The following is a 21,464-nucleotide window of genomic DNA, read 5'->3' on the forward strand; positions in this document are numbered from 1 at the left end:
ATGAAAATGCAATCAACGGTTTTAGGACCTATCATAGTCTTTTTAGGACTAGGAATAGCTACTTTAGCCAAACTGTCATGACCCGAACCCGCCCCTATAGGTTAGGATCATAACCGGCCAGTAATCATTAGATTACCTACAACCTCAGACAAAAAACAGATTTTAAAAATAATCACATGGGGCCAAAAGCGGAAGCATACTTAAAATTTTTGTCCAATGAGCTGTGCTTACATGATAAAGCGAAACATTTCATAAATAGTCCATAAAAACTCACACATAAAAACAGGGTTAATATTTTATACATCCAAGAACTCCAAAACATGCAGTCAGCCAAACAAAACAAACTTATATACATAGATGATCCAACGTATTCACCGGCCAAGCAAAAGTGTGAACACAAGAACAAAAATAAAGTCTCGTGCGTGAGACGTGCGGGCTGACTCCACAAAACTTGGCTTCCTTTCATATCTTTCACTGAGGTTGGGTTTGGTCAACTCTTTGTTCACCTACACACATATAAATGAGAGTGAATGATAGCCCAATGAATAATATCAAAATAAAGAAGTTACATGAATGAAATGCGTAATAGACATATCTAACGGCCTTAGGCCCATTCACGTTTTTTTATCTAATACATCAAACAGCCTCAGGCCCAAACATATCAAACGGCCTCAGGCCCTATTCGTTCTTATCAAACGGCCTCGGGCCCAATTTATTTGTGTTAAACAACTTTCAGTTCAATCATTCATGTCAAACGGCCTTCGGCCTAGTCATTCATGTCAGACTATCATTCATGTCAGACAACCTTTGGCCCAATCATTCATGTCAGACGACCTTTGGCCCAATCATTCATGTCAAACGGCCTTTGGTCCAATCGTTCATGACAAACTATTATTCATGTCAAACGGCTTTTGGCCCAATCGTTCATGTCAAACTATCATTCATGTCAAACGGCCTTTGGCCCAATCATTCACGTCAAACAGCCTTTGGCCCAATCATTCATGTCAAACTATCATTCATGTCAAACGGTCTTTGGCCCAATTGTTCATGTCAAACTATCATTTATGTCAAACGGCCTTTGGCCCAATCGTTCAGGTGAAACTATCATTCATTTCAAACGGCCTTTGGCCTAGTCATTCACGTCAAACGGCCTTTGGCCCAATCGTTCATGTCAAACTATCATTCATGTCAAACGGCCTTTGGCCCAATCGTTCATGTCAAACTATCATTCATGTCAAATGGCCTTTGGCCTAATTATTCACGTCAAACGGCCTTTGGCCCATTCATTCATATCAAACTATCATTCATGTCAAACGGCCTTTGGTCCAATCATTCATATTAGATTATCATTCATGTCAGATGGCCTTTGGCTCAATCATTCATGTCAAACGTATTTATGTGTGTTTCATGCTCATGATCATGATCGTATTTGTATTCACTTAGTCTTAGGCAAAAGACTGACACTTAGAATACTCATTCTTATTTCAAGCATACAAATCCATAAGGCATGTACAGAAGTAATGTTTGGGAAAGCAACATACTTGAACATATCTTTACTAAGATATTACTCACAGTGTTCTGCCGGTGGATTCGTCCTTATGCTCGACCCTACACAATTCATAACACATATTGGGTCACAAACAATTCAATCCGTTCTTTAATCTATTTATTTCTTTTAGGCTTCTTTCTTTACCCTTTAGGACATTTACAAAGCCCAATGTATTCCTAAGAGTGCTTAGAAATGAAAAAGAATGGAAAACAAAACACAAAACCATTTTTCATAATTTCAGGAACATGGCTCTCCGCTCGAGCGCGGATTTGGCCGCTCAAGCGGACCTCTTTGATCTGCAAAAGTACTGGAAGCCAACATTTCACGCTCGAGCGGCGCTTTCCCTGCTCAAGCGGACATGCCGAATTCTGGAATTTCCAGAATTGCATTTGAAGCTCAAACTTAGTATTCAAAGGATCTAAAACTCATGTTCTTGATACAAAATTATAGAAGTCTTTACACAATATGAGGCCATAAGAAAATTGAGTCTTATTTGTCCAAAATTATAATTCAATTCCCAAATTATTTTACATTTTTCTTGACAACCCATACCAACTTCATATCCTTAAAACTCATGCAAATTAATTTCCATATCACTTTGAATTTCACATGCATGTGCGATAGACTTCATTTTCAACTTAAATAACACAATTGATGCTCATCTTCATCAAACATGATCAATTTTAAATCAATTACATCAAAACTCCTTTAATTTACAAATTAAGTTCTTTGTTCATAAACCCATCATTTTCCAAAGCTTAATTCTCATTACATCAAAACATGAAATCAATTATTTAAATCCATGATGCATGTACAATTAGAGTCTCAAAATTAAAGAATACGTTCATGCATGTAGAGATTAGACTCAGACTCATGTAATATTACAAAAATCAAACTCAACATAGTTAATTCCCAATTTAACTTCCATAAATTTGAGCCTGTCCCCATTGCATGGATCAAATCTTCAAATAATCCTCGTTGCATGTAATTTATGGGACTCAATTCAAGCATGATTCCCAAAATTAAACTCATCCATGACAAATTTAAAGAACCATAACTCATATTTTTCAACCTATCTTGATTGAACATGCAAGACCTAACTTTTATCAATTTGCTAATTTCTTTTTAATTACATGGAAATTGAATCTACTTACTTCTTAATTTCAACGTCTAAATAATTTATTTACAAGATTTGAGCTTTATTCCTCATCTAGAGTTCTTGATTGATGAGTTTCTTATGCATGCAATTTCCAAAATTAAATTAAAATGATGAAACTTAACATAATTTTTCATAATTATGTATGTAACTCATTTCTTGCTCAAACCCAATTTCTCTCTAATTTCATGAACATGATTTCAAACCCTTCTCAATCTCAAGCATAAAAAGAAAATCCTACATAAATCAAGCTTAAATTTCATACCTCAAATTTTAATTTCAGCAATTAAATTTGATTTCCCCTTTAAATCTTTTTCTTCTCTAGCTTTCCTTAATCTTCTTCAAAATTCCCAGCAAGGATCTAAGGAATTGATCACTCACGGCTCTCCTCCTCTCTCACGGTTCTGTCAAAATAAAGATGAAGCACAAGAATGCTCTGACCAAATAATAAATAGATTGCCTATTCTCTCTTCTCATGCACACATATAAAACTTGAAGGTTATCAACACTTACACACACATGTTCAATTCTTAACATTGCACAAGCACACGTGCACCCACTTTAAGCTTCCAGCACAACAATAATACACACACTCTCAGATTTCTCTGCGCACACACACACACTTCTCAGCACACACACCCACATATATTCTCAAAATCTAAAGCATTTTATAAATTAATTTATGGTTAAGATTATTTTAATTAAATAACACTTATTCTTAATAAATCTTGATTAACACATAATTAAATTAATTACTACTAATCATAAATTCCACATGATTTAATTCATCTAATTCGACTTCCTTTATAACCCAATTAATTATATTTAAAATTATCGATCTGAATCAGATTGTTAATCAAACTCCCAAAAGGCTCCAAATATTAAATTAAACTTATTGTCATCATCAATTTTGATTCCCCAAATCAATTAGGCCTTTAATTTCTAATCAGACTCCAAAGTTCCGTCAATAAATTGCATATTCAAATTGGGCACCCCATAAATAAATTTAATTCATAATAATCACCATTCCCAATAATTATCTCCAATTCGAACTTAATTAATCGAATCTCAATTTTACTAAACTGAATCGAATATTTAATTAACTCACAAATGGGCCCGTAATTAAAATTAAATTGATTCAACTTCTTAATTCCACTTCCTTAAGCCATTTAGACCCTTAATTCCAAATCCAAAATAAATTTTCAATAGAATCATATACGAATTAGATTCCACAATTCTGATAAATCTCAAATTAAATTAGGATAACGACTAATTAAAATCTCAAATCTCCTTAATTAACCAAATATAAAATATTATACATGGCGGGGTTGTCACACAAACACCCCCTCACTTTTAAGTATATGTAGGATGGTACTCTTCCATAACACAATTTATAAGGTGTTTGATTCATTTTCTTTCAGGGTACTTTATTTAAAACATAATTACCAGAAAGTATTGCTTTCCTCCACAAGTTCTGAGGTAATCTAGAACTGATTAACATGGCATTCATCATTTCTTTTAAAGCCCTATTTTTTCTTTTAGTAATTACATTTTGCTGAGTTGAGTAAGTAGCGGTGGTTTGATAAATTATTTCATGTTCTTTACAAAATTCACCAAAAGGTGATTCATATTCACCACCTTTATCACTTCTAAGTTTCTTAATTTTCTCACCAAGTTGATTTTCAACTTCGTTCTTATATTGAATGAAAGTTTCCAAAGTTTCATCCTTAGTTCGAATTAAATAAACATAACTATATCTAGTATAGTCATCTATAAAAGTGATAAAATATTTTTTCCCACCTCTAGTTTGAATTGATTTAAAATCACAAATGTCACTATGAATTAATTCAAGTGGTTTCGTATTTCTTTCATGTAACGCCCTCAAAATAATAACATTAAACCCAACAAATAAGACATGCATTGATATGTAAAAGTTCCACATTCTTCCATTTATCAGAATTCCATTACATAAGTATTACATGTTAACAACAAAAGCAAATGCCCTAAGGGCTTACAGCTTTCCAAGTTAACACTTGGTTAACAAAAGAGTACTAACTCATACACATTAAGCCCTTGGCCTGAATTTACATGTAATACATCAAAAAGTAAAACGACAAAAGTATGTCCGCCTCTAGCCTCCCAAGCTATGTCCTTGGAGGTGGCATGCTACCTGTACCTGAAAATGATATTCCCATATAGGGTGAGCCACAGCCCAGTAGAAATATACTAAACCAACCATGAACAATGACTAAAAGATTAGCAATTGATAGATGGCCAACACTGATACATTCACATAAATCACATACTTATGTCATACGACTTATGAGTCCAAGTTACCTTTCATTTTCCCCTTTTCAACGGATAGGCATATAAGCACTACCCACATTCTCAACAGATATGTATAACAACAATATCCACATTCTCAGATAAGCAAATAAGCTATATCCACATTCTACAACAGATATGTATAACCACAATATCCACAGATAAGCATATAAGCTACATCCACACTTCACAAAGATAAGCGTATGAGCTCTATCTTCACTTCTCTAGACAAGCATATGAGCTGTATCTACGGAGTTCATCCCCTATCTTCTCCCAACACTATCCGGTTTAGAGGTACATCCCCCATCTTCCCCTAAACCGCGGAGTACATCCCCCATCTCCTCCTCTACACATAACGTATACAAACACATTGGTTCTATATACAATCACTCAATACATACAGTTAATGTATTCTATCAACCGTCAAATTCCATGACACATTCCATTGATTAGTTTCCGTTTGCCTAATCATCATGCATTGTCTACAACAATCACGACTATCCTCCACCGATAGCCCAAAGCAATTATTTCTATACAGAAAATAAATGCACAAATGGATAATCAATCAACATTTCAATTCGGTGTGTGATAACAATTCAATTACACCCTTTAACCCCATACATTTCCAATCTCAACAATTCCATTTCATTTCCTCATTTCTCACAATTAATTATCTCAATTAATCAACAATGTAATTAGGTCATTTTCCACAATTACCATTTCAACCCTTAGGTCCCATTTTCATCAATGATTCAACATTTATTCCATTTCTCTATACCACAAATACATCTAGGTTTATTATAAATAAAACCCCAACCTTTGTAAAATAACACAAAAGCCCCAAATCTTCACAAGATTACCAAACCAACCCCAACATCTCAAAATACCAAAATTTAAAGACAAAATCCATAGAGAGGAGTAGGATATCCCTACCTCAAATTCGGAGCTCCAAGGGAGAAGAAAACAAAACCCAACGTGCTCCAAATCTCAAAATTTTCAGATTAAAAAGTAACCCTCGACAATCAACAACTTTTTTGTAAAGGCCAAAGGTGAGCAAATCACTCCTACTAGATCAAAACCTAGAGAGAAGGTAGAGTTCTAGAGTGAGAGGCTCAACAATGGTGTTTTTGGAAAAGTAGGAGAGAGAAGAGAAAGTGAAAAAGTGATTTGAAAAGTCAAAACACGGAACTTAAACCCAGCCGACCCGCTCGAGCGTCAAACACCCCGCTCGAGCGTCTCTCACAAACTCCCGCTTGAGCGCCGACAATTCCGCTCGAGCGGCGGATACACACTCCCAGAACTTTTACAGAACCAGGTCTCCGCTCGAGCTCCCAACTCCCCGCTCGAGCGGCACTCACACAACCCCGCTCGAGCGGCCAATACCACGCTCGAGCGTCCAACACTGCACAGAAAATACTGGATGGGTGCAATTCCCGCTCGAGCGCCAACACCTCCGCTCGAGCGAACAGGTCAAAATCTGGGCAACTAGTTTTGGTTTCTAAACTCAACCAACCTGTAACAAACCTGCCCAACACATCCTATAACTCAAATTCGAAGTAAAAAGGATGCAAATAAGATAATAAACAACTACCAACATCCACGGACACATGTCCGGATCACTGTACAACAAGGGTAAACCCGGGATCGCTATATTTCAATTGAATGAAAAGTAGTTTTGGATAATTTTGCCTCAACGCACATTTCACATTTATGATTTGAATCAATGTCAAATTTAGGTAAAGACTCCATATTAATTAATCTACGCAAAGATCCATAATTAACATGCCCAAGTTTACCATGTCATAAATTTGAAGACTCAAGCAAGTAAGAAGAAGATGTATTTTTATTAATAATAGAGGGTACAACAGTCATTACATTCATTTTGAAAAGGACATCAGACATATAACATTTTCCTACATCCATCCCATTTTTGGTAAGTACAAACTTGTCACTTTAAAAAACTAGCCTAAACCCATTTTACTAAACAAAGATTCGGAAACAAGATTCTTGCGAATGTCTGGTACATGCAGCACATTGTTAAGAGTGAGTTCCTTTCCATATGTCAACTTCAGAATAATCTTTCATTGTCCTTCAACTTTGGAAGTTGAGGAGTTACCCATAAAAAAGTTGTTCACCGTTGTCCACAGTAAAATAAGATGTGAACATCCTTTTGTCGGCACAGATGTGGCGAGTAGCACCAGTGTCCACCCACCACTCTTTAGGATTTCCGACAAGATTTGTCTCGGAAACAACTGCAGAAAGATTTATGACATTACACCATTGGAAATTTTATCCATTTCAGTCATATTGGCTTTAACAACCTTCTTACTTGATCTTTCTTTGCCTTTGCAAAAATCAGTTCCTAAGAACTTCTCTAGCTTTTTATTATGATTCACTAGCACAGTCCCACCATAAGGAGGGGTTGGCGCAATGACAATCACCATACCCGTACTGCTTTAAACATTAGTTTGACCAGTTTTTGTAGCCATGAATTCTAAATTATAAAACAAAATTAGAATTAGAATTTTATACTACACAGAAAATTAAACCATAAACACAGAATTTTAAATTTTGTAAAAATAAAAGTAACAAGAATTGTAATTTTTATTTCTAATTAATTTGAAAATAAAATAAAAATTTATTTAAACAAATTAATTCCACACAGAAAATTAAATTTTGTAAAATAAAAGAAACAAGAATTGTAACTTTTATTTTTTCAATTAATTTGAAAATAAAATAAAATTTTATTTAACCAAATTAATTCCACACAGAAAATTAAATTTCTGTAACACTTCAATAATTAAAATATTGAAACAGAATTTTAATTAATGAACACTCAGAAATAATTTCTGAAAACCAAAATTAATTTCTGACAAAATTTCACAAATAAATATTCTGAATTGTTAATGACATCAGTATATTACTACTAGTTGTCAAAGAAAATAGACAGTATATTACTACTATCTGTCAAATAGTATATTGCTACTATTTATTTTCCGACCAGAATGTTATTTTGTAAAATCACAGAAAATAATTTCTGTAAGAAGAAGAAAGATAAAGGGAAACAAACAAAAAATTTTGTAAACAAAATAATTCAACTTGTCTTAAGATTGTTGAAACAATCTTCTGTGTACAATAAATAAATTGAAACAAAATCAAACAAATAAAATAAATAACGTACCGAATTTATTTTACCAAATGAAATGAATAATAAAAAAATCAAGTCAAGTGTGTGACACTCTATCTTTAAGATAGATTCGCCTGCTACGGTGCTTACGATTAAGTGGTGTCTATCTCTCAGGATACAATGATCTTTACAACTTGTAGCAGCACTCTTAACAATTTGTTCGGCGAACAAAACCTGTGTTCTAAACTCTCTGAATTTTTTCCTAAAATTAAAATGAAGAATAATGCAAACAGATAAAAATCTGGACAACAAGAAAATAAAATTTCCAGACTGTTTTTCCCGAACAAAATATTGCTGGAAAATGCTGGTATATATAGGCAAATTGCGGACTCGAACAGGTACATAAAAAAAGTGAACAGGTGCATATTTAAACTATATAGATGCAGTTTAAAATTCAAACAGATCTGCAAACCGTTTTGCAATTTTAAACTGCTCGGAACTGCTAGTAGTTTAATACTATAAAAATAGTTGAATCTGTTAGGAAATTTTGGACTGAAGGAGATAAAAATGGATAGAAAATTAATTCAATTTTTGGCACAAAATTTGAATTTAATTTCATTAAAAATTCAAATAAATTTTGTTCAAAAAATTAATATAAGAACCAACCCGACCCACAACCCACACGGCTTGGCAGGACAGCGGCAGCGGCAGTGCGCGCGTTTCTGGTGGTTTTGGGCTAAGGTTACATTTGTCGATAACTCCTCTCTTCTACAAGCTTGGGGTGCCCCTTGGGGCCCAACCCAAGTTAGTACACTAAGAGCTTATATACTCACAAAAGCTCTCTTAAAGTTTCAATGTGGGACAACCCATTTCAAGAAAATCTACATTTAATTATTTAATTGTTCATTCCACGAACTCAAAAACGACGTCAACTTCTCATTCACTCATAAATGGTTTTGACGAACCGTCTTTACCGTGTGACTTGCCATGCGGCAAGGAACACATCACCTCTTCAGACCCACCCCAAAAGACGTTTGGGGCCCACTCAATTTTGGACTCAAAGTTGGCCCAAAATAAGCCTATAAAAACCATTATTTCCAACAGCTGGTACAAAGATATGGTTATGTTGTTCAACAAAATCACCAACAAAAAATTTCTCAATAGTCCTATCTCACTTAATGATAAGTCGGGCTTGACAACCAGTCCTCATTTCCTGCTTAGGATTTTTTATTAATAGATCTCGCTTGTCGACAACTCGAAACCCTTCCTTATTACAAACAAATTGCCTTGAAGTGATTTGCACCTCCTTGCTCTTGTTTAGATAACCCCTTCTAATACTAAAGCCCAACCTTCTTCCATAAGCATTGTAGAAATCATATGCTTCTTGTTCTGTATCAAATGTCATGCGAATTCTAGGCTTCCAATCACAATCACCCCCGTCATTCTCAACATTGTTAGGTTCCATTTCAATGTGCCAAATCACTTAAAAAATAAATAGGTGGTCAATATTAGCATAAAAACACTAAATTATGTTTCCAAAATAATATAAACTGAATAAAAATATTACAAGAGTTGACTCATATTAGATTATATAAACAAAGGAGAACAAATGTGGACTTTGTTTTTCTACCAGTAAGCTTTTACTATATGATTACTCTCAAAACAGTTTAGTTCCTCAAAATTCATGCTTCTACTCTAGGTATTTTGATGACTTTTGGAAGCAAAATTCGTCATGACACTTAGATTTTCGCTATAAAATACAAATGTAGTAATTTGTTTTTAATATATCAGTCAGTTGATACACAGTTATATTGCAAAAACAGTACATTTCAAAATAAAATAAAAAACAAAACAAATCAAAGCCCTAAAAATAGAAAGAATCTCTCAATCGACACATTCAAGAACCAACAAACTTGTATTACAATTAATATTAATTTTTTTTTTTTGAATTTTTCAAATCAAAACCCAAATATTGGAGATTTTTGGAGGAATAAAAACTTGTATTTTTCTTGAATCAGCTGCAGCAGGGCCACGGCGGGGCATCGAGAGAGAGGGAGCGTCGTTGTTATCTCTCTCTTTCCCACCCTGTTTTTATATATTTGTTGCGTGTATACCAGGCAGCTACGAGAGAATTTTGAAATCTAATTTTTTTTTTTCAATTTACTTATTAAAACGATATTATTTTGATGGGTTTGAATGTTAATCCTTAGAAACTGAATGAGACACGTGTTAACCATTCATAGATCATTGTTGGAGTTTAGTATAGGAATTTACTCTAGGGCCCTGTTTGTTTTACTAGATATAATATGATGTGTGATTTAGTCAAGATATATAATGAATAGGATATAGGTATTGGATAATATATTTTTCAATTCATATTTGTTGACTTGATATATAAGATTGGATATATATTATCCATGTTTATTTTACAAAATATATTGTGGGATATAAACAAGTAATTTTCAATATTGCCCTCATAATATTATATTATATTAAATTCAAAATTTATATTAAATAGTATTATATTATATTAAATTAAATTAAATAATATTATATTTTATTAAATTCAAAATTTATATTAAATTATATTATATCAAATTCAAAATTTTATATTAAATTATATTCTATTAAATTAAATTCAATAATATTATATTCAAATTTTGTATTAAATTATATTATATTAAATTAATAATATTATATTATATTAAAAAGGGGAAATATGAAGAAACAATTAAACAGCTCAAAGAATTAGGAAATAACCAGTGGAATTTTACAAATTTTATTAAAGAAATACTTATAGGATATGATCCTTCTAGAGGAAATGACTCCGCTCAAAGCGTAGCATTAACTGAGTTAGACCAAATGACATTGGGAAGTTGGAAATATATTGTACCTTTTAGTAAAGAATACTTAGCCATAGCAGCAAGAACTGGAAAAAGCTTTGATGAAGAAATAGGAAATAAATATTTTAGAAAATTACCAGGAGAATTAAGAAGAGAGATAGAAAACAAATGGTCAATTTATTATGCAAGTTTACCAGCGAGAATAGCCACTGGAGAATTAAGAATAAGAGGAACTTTAGGAATAGGACCTAGAATAGTTTTTACATTTTATAAGCTCAGAGAAAAATGTATAGAAGTTAAAATACAGAAAGACTTGAAAAAACAAAGTTACGGCTTTTGTAACAGTGTAATATATACTCCTCAGCAATATGAAGATGAACATAATAGGAAAAAATACAAAAAATATGGAAAATATAAAAAAGAAAAATATTGGAAGAAAAAATATAGAAAACCATGGAAAAAACAAAAATTCATTAGAAAAAGTAGAACTTTTAATAGGACAAATTATAAGAAATTACCCAGAGAAGAAAAAGATAAAAGAAAACAAAGATATGTTAGAAAACCCAACAGTAAAAAATGCAATTGTTTTATATGTGGAGAACCCAATCATTTTGCAAAGAACTGCCCAAAAAGACAAAGACCAAATACTAATAAACAGATAGAAAGACTACATATTATAGAAGACTTATAAGAAGATATAGTTAGCATAACTAGTGATGATTCAGAAGTATATAGTATAGTCAGTGATTATGAATATCAAATAGAAGCCATAAGTTCAGATAGTGACTCAGAAAGTGATACTAATATAGATAATCTTTTAGGACAACTCAACCAAGAAATAGGACTAACCCCTTCCCAAGATACTTTCTTTATGATGGAATGCAATGCAGATACTGAATGTCAGCATAACTTTCAAATAGGATTAGGATTTGATACCACTAGATGCAGCTATTGTAATTGGTTTCCAGCTAAAGATAAACGAGCTCAATGTTTATTATGCAGTATAACCTATTGTATAGTCTGTCTAGAAAAATTAAATATAACACATAAGATAGCATTAGGAAATACTAAAGAAGATCATAGTCTAGAAAGCAGAGAATTACATTTAACAATTAGAGAATTAGAACTACAAGTAAGAGAACTTAAGATACAAATACACGAGATAGAAACTAAGACTAGTTTTGACATAGAATGTTTAGAATCAGAAAATAGACAGCTTAAACAGCAGCTAGAACAATTTCACAATAAGTACCCTTTAAAAGACAAACTGATTGAAGAGCATATGAATTCATTAGAATTAGTCAACCTAGTTGATTCTCAACCCTTTAGTCAATATTCTAAAGCCCAGCCAGATACTACATCCTTACCATTTAATTATCCGGTTATACCTAAACCAAATCTAGTCGAGATCTCTTGTGTACTCAAGTTTGCAGCAAAAACCCTTAGTATAGATGCCATGATAGATACAGGAGCTAGTAAATCATATATTGAACAACAAGTAGTTCCCCCAGGATGGAGCACGACTTTAACAACCCCAGCTTTAGTTAGTATAGCAAACGGCACTAAACAGATATACACACATTGCATCAATGGAGCACAGATTAGTTTTCATCATCTAGGTTCTCAAGATCAGCATATAGAATGGTTTCCTTTACCTCAGGTTTGGATTTGAAATACCCGACAGAATCATCCTTTCATCTTAGCACTTAATTTCATCCTTAGCTTACAAGGTGGCATGTTACTCAGTCAAAACAACATTAGTTTCTTCAAGCGAACTGTACATACACCAACGGCTTATGCCCTTAGCACCATCGTCCATTCCTCAAAGTTGCGTGCGAAGCGTGGTGGTACCATAGGAGTAGATTCAGTTCCAACTAGTTTTTTATTTCCAAGTAGAAATATTTTTCCCGACCTAGCCCAAAAATATATACCTAATGAGATAGCAAATACGTCTTTAGAAAATTTAGATACAGAAAATTATGATTTAGAAGAATATGATTTTGAAAATAAGAAAGATTATTGGAACCTAGAAGATTTTAAACAACCAGCTAATTTAGAATTAATTTTTGCAAAAATAGGAAAAATAAAGAAAAAACCAATATACAGGAGAACCGAAAATGGATTAGATGAGATAATAAGATTAGCTGAAACAACAGAAATTTTAGGAGAACAGCCCATGAAATATTGGGAAAGAAATAAAATTTTAGCTAGTCTAGATATAAAAAACAAAGATTATAGGATTACCTCAGCACAAATAGATCATACACCAGCAGACATAGAAGAATTTAGAACACAGATTAAGGAATTACTAGATCTAGGAGTAATTAGACCCAGCAATAGCCCGCACAGGAGCGCAGCCTTTATGGTTAGAAATCATGCAGAGATAAAAAGAGGAAAAGCTAGAATAGTGATAAATTATAAAAGATTAAATGATAATACAGAAGATGATAAATATAATATACCAGATAAAGACCAACTCATAAATAGAATACAGACAGCAAAGATATTTAGCAAATTTGATTGTAAGTCAGGATTTTGGCAGATAAAAATGGAAAAGGAAAGCATACCATGGACAGCCTTCTGTTGCCCTCAAGGACATTATGAGTGGCTAGTTATGCCCTTTGGATTAAAAAATGCACCTTCCATATTCCAGCACAAAATGGATAGTATATTTAATAAATATAGTTTTATATTGGTATATATAGATGACATATTAGTGTTCAGTCCAGATAAAAGTAGTCACATAGATCATTTGTATATAACATTAGAAGAATTCATAAATAATGGAATAATAATCAGCAAGAAAAAGATGGTATTAAATAAACCCTACATAGAATTTTTAGGAATGGAGCTAGGAGATGGAAAAATTAGGTTACAACCTCATATAGTCAAGAAAATTTTAGACTATCCAGATAAATTAGAAGATACAAAGCAACTGCAATCCTTTTTAGGAATCTTAAATTATGCACGAATGTATATTCCTAATCTTAGTAAAATAATAGGACCCCTTTATAGTAAGACCACACCCACAAGACAGAAATATTTCAATCAGCAAGATATAGCTCTAGTTAGAAAAATAAAAGACATTTGTAAAAACCTACCAGACCTACAACTTCCCTTAGAATCTGAATACATAGTTGTAGAAACAGACGCAAGTCAATTAGGATGGGGAACAATATTATTAGCTAAACCCAGTAAATATGACAGTAAAAATAAAGAACGCATTTGTAGATACAGTTCTGGAAAATTTAAAGAAAAAGATACAACTATGACCAGCCTAGAATTTGAAATACTAGGAGTAGTATACGCAATAAATAAATTTAGATTATTTTTGCACAAACCTTTTACAATAAGGACAGATTGTGAAGCCATAGTTAGATTTCATAACAAACTAAACGAGTGTAAATTAAGTACTAGAAGATGGGCAAAATTTTTAGATTGTATAGTAGGACAAGGATATAAAGTAGAATTTGAGCATATTAAAGGAAGCGATAATAAATTAACAGACTGGTTAAGTAGAAAAATTTATTTAGAAAAAGAAGATAACCAGTTTAATTTTTGTGCAGATAATGGAAAACAGCAAGACCATGAACTTTGGGGGATTTTCTCTTCCCATTCATGAAGGCAGAACCAAGTTCAGACCCTTAACAGGGATTGAGTTAGACCCAGTTCAACAGTGTCTTTTAGATAACCTTTGGACCAGCCAAAACCACCCAGCTAAGCGCCTTTCAGCCCTAAACTCTCTCAGTATATATTTTTCAAAAATCCAAAACAAGCCCTTGTCTAAAAGTTTTTCTTTCTATGTAGTAGCTAAAAGAACCAAGCCTGGTATTTACCATGATTGGATAGAAGTAGAACCTTTAGTCAAATATTTTCCCACACCTCAGTTTAAAGGATTTTATGATTTTGAGTTAGCCAGTACCTATGCCCGAAGACAAATAGGAACCAGTTACTTTATTAGCCAGATAGCTAAAGATTACCTAGACACATTGAGCAAGATGAGATCTACCATCCTTGCTACCAGTGGCGTTCCAGTTAGCCAGACAAGTGGAAGCAGTAGTACAAGCAGCAGTAGTTCTAATCCTCAGATAGATTCTCAGAATCCTCTCCAAATGTGCAGACATTGTGAAGGCCTTTCCAAAAATTTCAAGAAAATTATGGATAAAGGCAAGAAGGTCAGTGAAGAGCTAGACCAACTTCGAGACGAAGAAAAACAATTGAGAGCAACCATTAGAACCTTAACCAACCAGCTTAAAAAATTAGCTCCAGAAAGAACACCTACCTCCTTACCTAGCCCGGAAATCAAACAACTCACCAGTGAGGAATTTGACCAATTGAGTGCTAGAATGTATTTCTTCAGGCATTCTATCATTCGATCCCTTTGTGAGAAAAGCCAAGTAATAGAAGACCTAAAACCCTATATTTATACCTTAGCCGGAGATAGCAGAAACAACAAGTTAGTCATTATTCAGCAGTTTCTTCAAGATCTCTCCATAGCAAGGGTTGACTGCCCCGGCCTAGCTTACCAATGGACCTATACCTATGAAGATGAAGAGCAACCCTGCTTAGACGAAGAAAAATGCAATAAGAGAACATTTTGGTAGATGTCAGTGTAACCTAGACTTCAGCATTTGCCTTTGCCAGATAAATTTAGCTACATTCGAGCCGCTAGAGATAGAAATTAGGGGCGAAACTCGTTATCTAACAGCTCCAAAATTGTTAGATTACGGCTTTGTCTCTAGACTAATTTTCACAAATCCAGATCAGGCAGATAACTTTGGACACAAGCTTGCTCATGCAGTACTGTGCGTAATGGAAGAACATCATCCGTATGTGGAAGCTTTGATAGATAGCAAACTACCAGAGTGGAAGGGAATATGGTGCAATCCAGCTAAACACAAAACGTACCTCAGAGGAACCTCTACATTTCCAGGATACCCAGGACTTCTCAATAGGAGACCCTGGCCATGCAGAAGATTTTCACTCAAAGACCAGCTCAATAAATGGAGAAAATTTGCTAGCAACTCTCTCTTAGCCTATAATGGAAATTATGGACATCTAGTCTGTGAAGATAGACATCAGAAGATACATTGTAATTTAGCCATCCCAGGATATCCATTCAGCAAAGAGACATTTGTCGATGAAAGTCAGTACCCGAACTACCAGCATGGCGTCTCTCATGAATCACCAGTGATGGGAGAGAATGATCAAGAATGGAACGATGAACCACCCATGGGAGATGGGGATGACTTTTACGACCAACTCTCAGCAGCAGATCTTGACGACCTAGCAGACAGAATGTATGGGTAAAAAAAAAAAAAAAAAGGGGGTCCCACTACAAGACTCATAATATATTTTAAACATGTTGTAGTAGATTATTTCTTGACTCTTTACATTTTGAAAATTTTCCACGAAGACCCAACTTTGAAGAATCACTCCAAGGGTCAACATCAATAATTGGCGCTCCAGCAAAAGAAGACAAAATCCATAGAAGATAAGGATTCTCCTTAGATGTCAGAAGAAATGCACGCCAAAGAAAAGACAAAAAAGATTTTTCAAATATTTTGTGTCTGTAATTATTTGAGTCTGTTAGTGATAAGGATTTTCCTTCACTCACTACTTTAATAAAGTGGATATTTCTTATCCTGCTTTATTAAAGAAAAGCTGTGAAAATCTTTATACGTGTCTTGTAATAAATTATAGTGTCAAAATTTTGTCAAAAAAGGAGGATTGAATGATATGCGATGGGGCCCAAAGCAGTACCCGATATCATTATCCTAATCCTTTATTGATAAGATTTTATCCATAATAATAACTTACGTCCAAATCTATGCATTTATGGCATAGATATTATTGTACGAATCTAGGAAGTCTATGTAGGAGTCTAGGTAAAATAGCCTTTAGACTTTTTTGTTTTCTTTGCCAGAACTTTTGACGAAAGTTTTTGGATTGTTTCAACTTGTATGTATCAACTTTGTGTATAAATTGGCTTGCATGCCAACAAAGAAAGCAGAATGAAAAATACCACTTCACTCTACGTTGTAAATTTTCCAACCCCTCTCAAAAAACCTCTAAGTGTATTAAGTTTTTCAGAGTTTCAGAGTCTGTAATATAATCTTTGTAAGTATATTTCTTATTAATATGAAGTGTGAGTAGTTTCTCTTTTTCCTTAAATATTTCGAAAGGGTAACTCTTCTATTCTAAAAATTTATTTTCTTTTTGGGAAAACTAAGTTTATGGAATGCTTGTTTGCTCATTAATATTACATGCTTTGAACCTTCGTAGTATCTTCAGTTTTCTATTTTATTACTGAGTGACCTTAGCTGAAGAGCCCGTGTGAGCCATGGTTAGGCGTTGGAGGGCGAATTGTAGGCAGAAAGGGAAAAGTAAAAAATGAAAAATAAAAATATATTATGTTGAACGAGGCTTAGTCTCAAAGTGGGAGTACATGTAATGAAAACAAACATTTTTTAAAAATAGTTTTTACCATAAAAAAGAATTTTAGAATAAAAGGAGAGCAACCCGAGTAGAAATATTAAGGAAATATTGTCCATATAAGAATTTCAAAAAAAATAAAAAATTTGTATGCCCTTAAACGTAGACTTTAGAAATAAAAATTAAATTTCAAAAAATAAGAAAAGTATATGCCCTTAGACGAAGACCTTAGGAATAAAATTAAAATTAGTACTGAACTAATACAAGAATTAGAAGATCAAAAATTTAGATATCAGTTTCTTTTATCATTAGCTTCTAACAGATCTCTAGAAAATTACAGTTTAAAAAATCAATTTCTTTTATCATTAGCTTCTGGCAGATCCTTAGAAAATTACAGTTTAAAAATTTCTCAAATAAATAGACAGCTAACTGTAAAACAAGAGGCTTTAAAAATAGCTATACAACAGCTTGAAGATCTATTAGCATAACTGTAGAATTAGTCAGATAATTCTCAGCCTAATTTCAAAATAGTGGTAAACCACTAACTCAACCCCACACAAAAAAAAAATTTTGGTATCAGAGCAGTGTTCGGTTTTAGGATAGTTTAAGTTAGTATATGCATTTTGCTTATGGTAATAGAGTAGTTTTTATTTTTGGAGATTTTAGTTATAAATTTTATATTATAGTAGCCTGTAATAATTTTAAAGTAGAAGTTAATTTTGTATATGAAAAAAGTAGAGTATCTAGATTTAGAACTCAGCAGCCATAACTGTCGCCTTAGTATAAATAAAAATAATTTCCGTTGTAATTTTGAAGAGACTTTTACACATCAGCTTCACAGTGAACATAATCCTCAGCTAAATAGCATCATAGATTATCAGATTAATTTTGCAGAAAATATTAAAAAAGACATAGATAAAATTAGTAATCTTTTTATTTCATCTATAGATCATCTCCGAAATAATCGTAGTATAATTAAAAATCAAGATAAACAATTAGATTATATCCAAGATCAGTGTAGTTCTATCCTACAAAAAAGAATAGATTTAAATTTAGAAAAATTTCCTACTAAGCTAGAAATAGAAACATTAATTTCAGCTACAAATCAAATAGCTAAACAAATAGAACAAATTAATCAAATTCACGATAATTTAAAACAAAAATTAGAAATTTTAGAACAACTTGTAAGGTCTTAGTTTACGAGTAGTGATAAGAAAGCTAATAGAGATTACCAGACTATTTTAAAACAAGCAGAAGATTTTCATAATAACCCGGAAGGAATTAGTACTTATCAAGGAATAAATCAATCAGATAAAATATCAGTAAGACAAAATAATATAGAAATTTTATTTTTAATTTGATTGTGCGAAAAACTTGAATACCTATCAGAACAACTACATAGCTTAGAAAATCGTCTAGCGTCTTTAGAAAAATTAGTACTTCAAAAAGGAAAAGGAATAGAAGGACAATCCAACAAACCTCAATCTCAAGTAAACGAGGAAGATATAGCTAGATATTTTGAAAAGCTTAAATTACCCAGGAAACCAATGTGTTGAATTTACAGAAAATAAAAATGTTCAAACAACTAATAAAAGGAAGTAGTAGTAAAAAGCGTAATGAAGATGAAGATGTTAAAGTGGAAGAATTTATAGATGTAGAACAGCAGATAGAAAAATTTAAAAAAGAAAAGTTAGAGTTAATTCCAGCTAAATATGTGTATAAGCTAGGTAAGATTCATAAAAAACAATATTTATTTAAACACTATGGTGAACAAATGATTAGCGTGACTCAAGAAGATGAGAAAATAGAGCTAAATTTAATAGAAAGAGAAAGCTATAAATATGCAGTAAATGAACACCTTAAAATGACTCATTTAGGATTAGTAGTGGTAGGAGTTAAGGCTTTAACCAGAGAAAATTTAGGAACTAAAGTGTTTGTATGTCTCTATGATGATAGGTTTAATGATGTCGGACAAAGTATTTTAGGAAGTTATGAACTAGATATGAATTCAAAAGGAGGAATAGTTTATTTTACACCAGACTTTTTACTACCAACCTCGACCTTTCATAAAAAGATAAAAATAGGAATAAAGAGTAGAGGATATAAAATGAAAAAGGGAGAAAAGAATTTATTAGTTTGCACAGGATTTTTAGGTCTAGCAGTCTCAGAAAGCAATACTCACTATAGACTTACTAATGATCAGATAGTTAAATTATTAGGCGCAAAAGGAATAAAAGCATTACCAGCTAAAAAATTTAATTCTGAAGATAATGCAGCACTAGATTGGAAACTAGGAGATTTTCTAGGACAAAAGAGATTAGCCCCTCAAGATAATTTATTATACCAAACAGCAGATGGAAATTATGCAGTAAGATTTACTCAGTATACTTATGTAGCACCAGAAAAATCTGAAGATGATGAATTTAGTAGTATAGATAGGGAAGAAAATCAAGATAATCGTAGTGAAATAAATCAGCTTTACGTAATGACAGAAAAAAAAACTATATCACAAAATAAGATATATAATATTGATGAGATAAATTTAGAAAAATTTACCTTAGAAGACATGAATAAAATACTAGATGTTAGATATTATGAATACTTAGCCAGAGGAGATACCCATGACGAAGCAGTTTCATTTTTGGATCAGGAATTTCATACGGAATATGTAGATGATATCATAGAAGATAATATACATCCTAGCAAAATATTTAGAATACCAGAACAACCTAACCTAGAAGATACTTTTTATATGAATACAGAAAGCTCAGGAACCAATAATCCACAACCAACTGTAGAAGATCCAATAGAACCAATGCAGTATGCAGTAGGAGGAAGAAGACCATTAGCCAGTTCAGGACGTAGTCACACAGACCAAGGTAAAAGCTATAAGTTTCATGGAAAGCGTAGACAATTAGATATGAGTATACAATTACAGCCAGTCCATAATCAAGGAACCCTTTTAGATTTAGCTAGATTCGACCCTCAGATATGGCAGGAAGTAATAGAAAGATGGGAAAAAGATGCAGTAAAAGCATGGGTGACTAGTCCCTATGAATCAACAGATATGTGGGAATATATGGAGACACTTCTAGGAGATTCAGCTTATAATATTTATTTATAATATTAAATTAAATTCAATAATTATATTATATTAAATTCAAAAAATATATTAAATTATATTATGTTAGATAGACAAAAGGGTAAATTAGACTTTTTAAAGCATATCTCAACTAAGGGGATATGATATAATGAGGAGTGGTGGTATTGTATATCCTCTATTTTTGAGGGATATACAATCTCATAATATATTATATAACCTTTAAAAAAAATTACAAATATAAAATATGTGAATTCTACAAAATATAATATTCAATCTCACCCTTTATATCCTGAAATCAAACCGGGTTAAGATCTTAACGCGTATATGTGGGGTTGCAAATTACAATTAATTTGAACAAATTTTGTCCTTCATTGTAAGCAGTAGACAATGACAATGTGATTGACAGACCCACTGATGATAAGACTAGAGGGACAATTCAGGGTGGTAGTGGTGGAGGAATATTAATCTTTGGACTTACAATTAGAATTGGAAGGATGAGAAGCTGCGAATAAAAGCAATTAATTAATGAACGCAATAGTCAAATAACTGATCAATAAAGGTCGGTCTAGATTACTTGATGGGTATCGGATTCTGTTTGTTTTTAGAGGTGAAATATAAGAGTTTTATGGGGAGAGGATCGATAATAAAGAGATTGAGTGAAATTATATTTATTTTGATTTAGTATAAAATTGTTAAATTATTTTTATATAAAATAATAAAAAAAATAAAAAAATTAAATATTAATGTTAAAAAAATACTCAACATGTAAAAAATTAAGAAACAATTAAAAATTTCCAATAAATAAATAAATAAATAAAATAATAATTTTTACTTAATAAAAATATAAAAAATTAAACATTAATGTTTAAAAAAAATACCCAACATGTAAAAAAAAAAATAAATAAATAAAATAAAACAATTATAGT

General features: G+C 32.4%; 1 long non-coding RNA gene across 1 annotated transcript; it reads right to left on the reverse strand.

Moving 5' to 3' along the window:
• Nucleotides 1–269: 269 nt before the first annotated feature.
• On the reverse strand, nt 270–3,209 carry LOC145821212 (uncharacterized). Its single transcript, XR_014363244.1, has 2 exons — nt 2,971–3,209; nt 270–1,608 (listed from the first exon to the last, which is right to left on the reverse strand). It is a non-coding gene; the product is annotated as an uncharacterized LOC145821212 (long non-coding RNA).
• Between the last annotated feature and the right edge of the window lie 18,255 nt (nt 3,210–21,464).

This window comes from Camellia sinensis, chromosome 3 (genome assembly GCF_055761805.1).
Source record: "Camellia sinensis isolate YWXY chromosome 3, ASM5576180v1, whole genome shotgun sequence".
Lineage (NCBI taxonomy): Eukaryota > Viridiplantae > Streptophyta > Magnoliopsida > Ericales > Theaceae > Camellia > Camellia sinensis.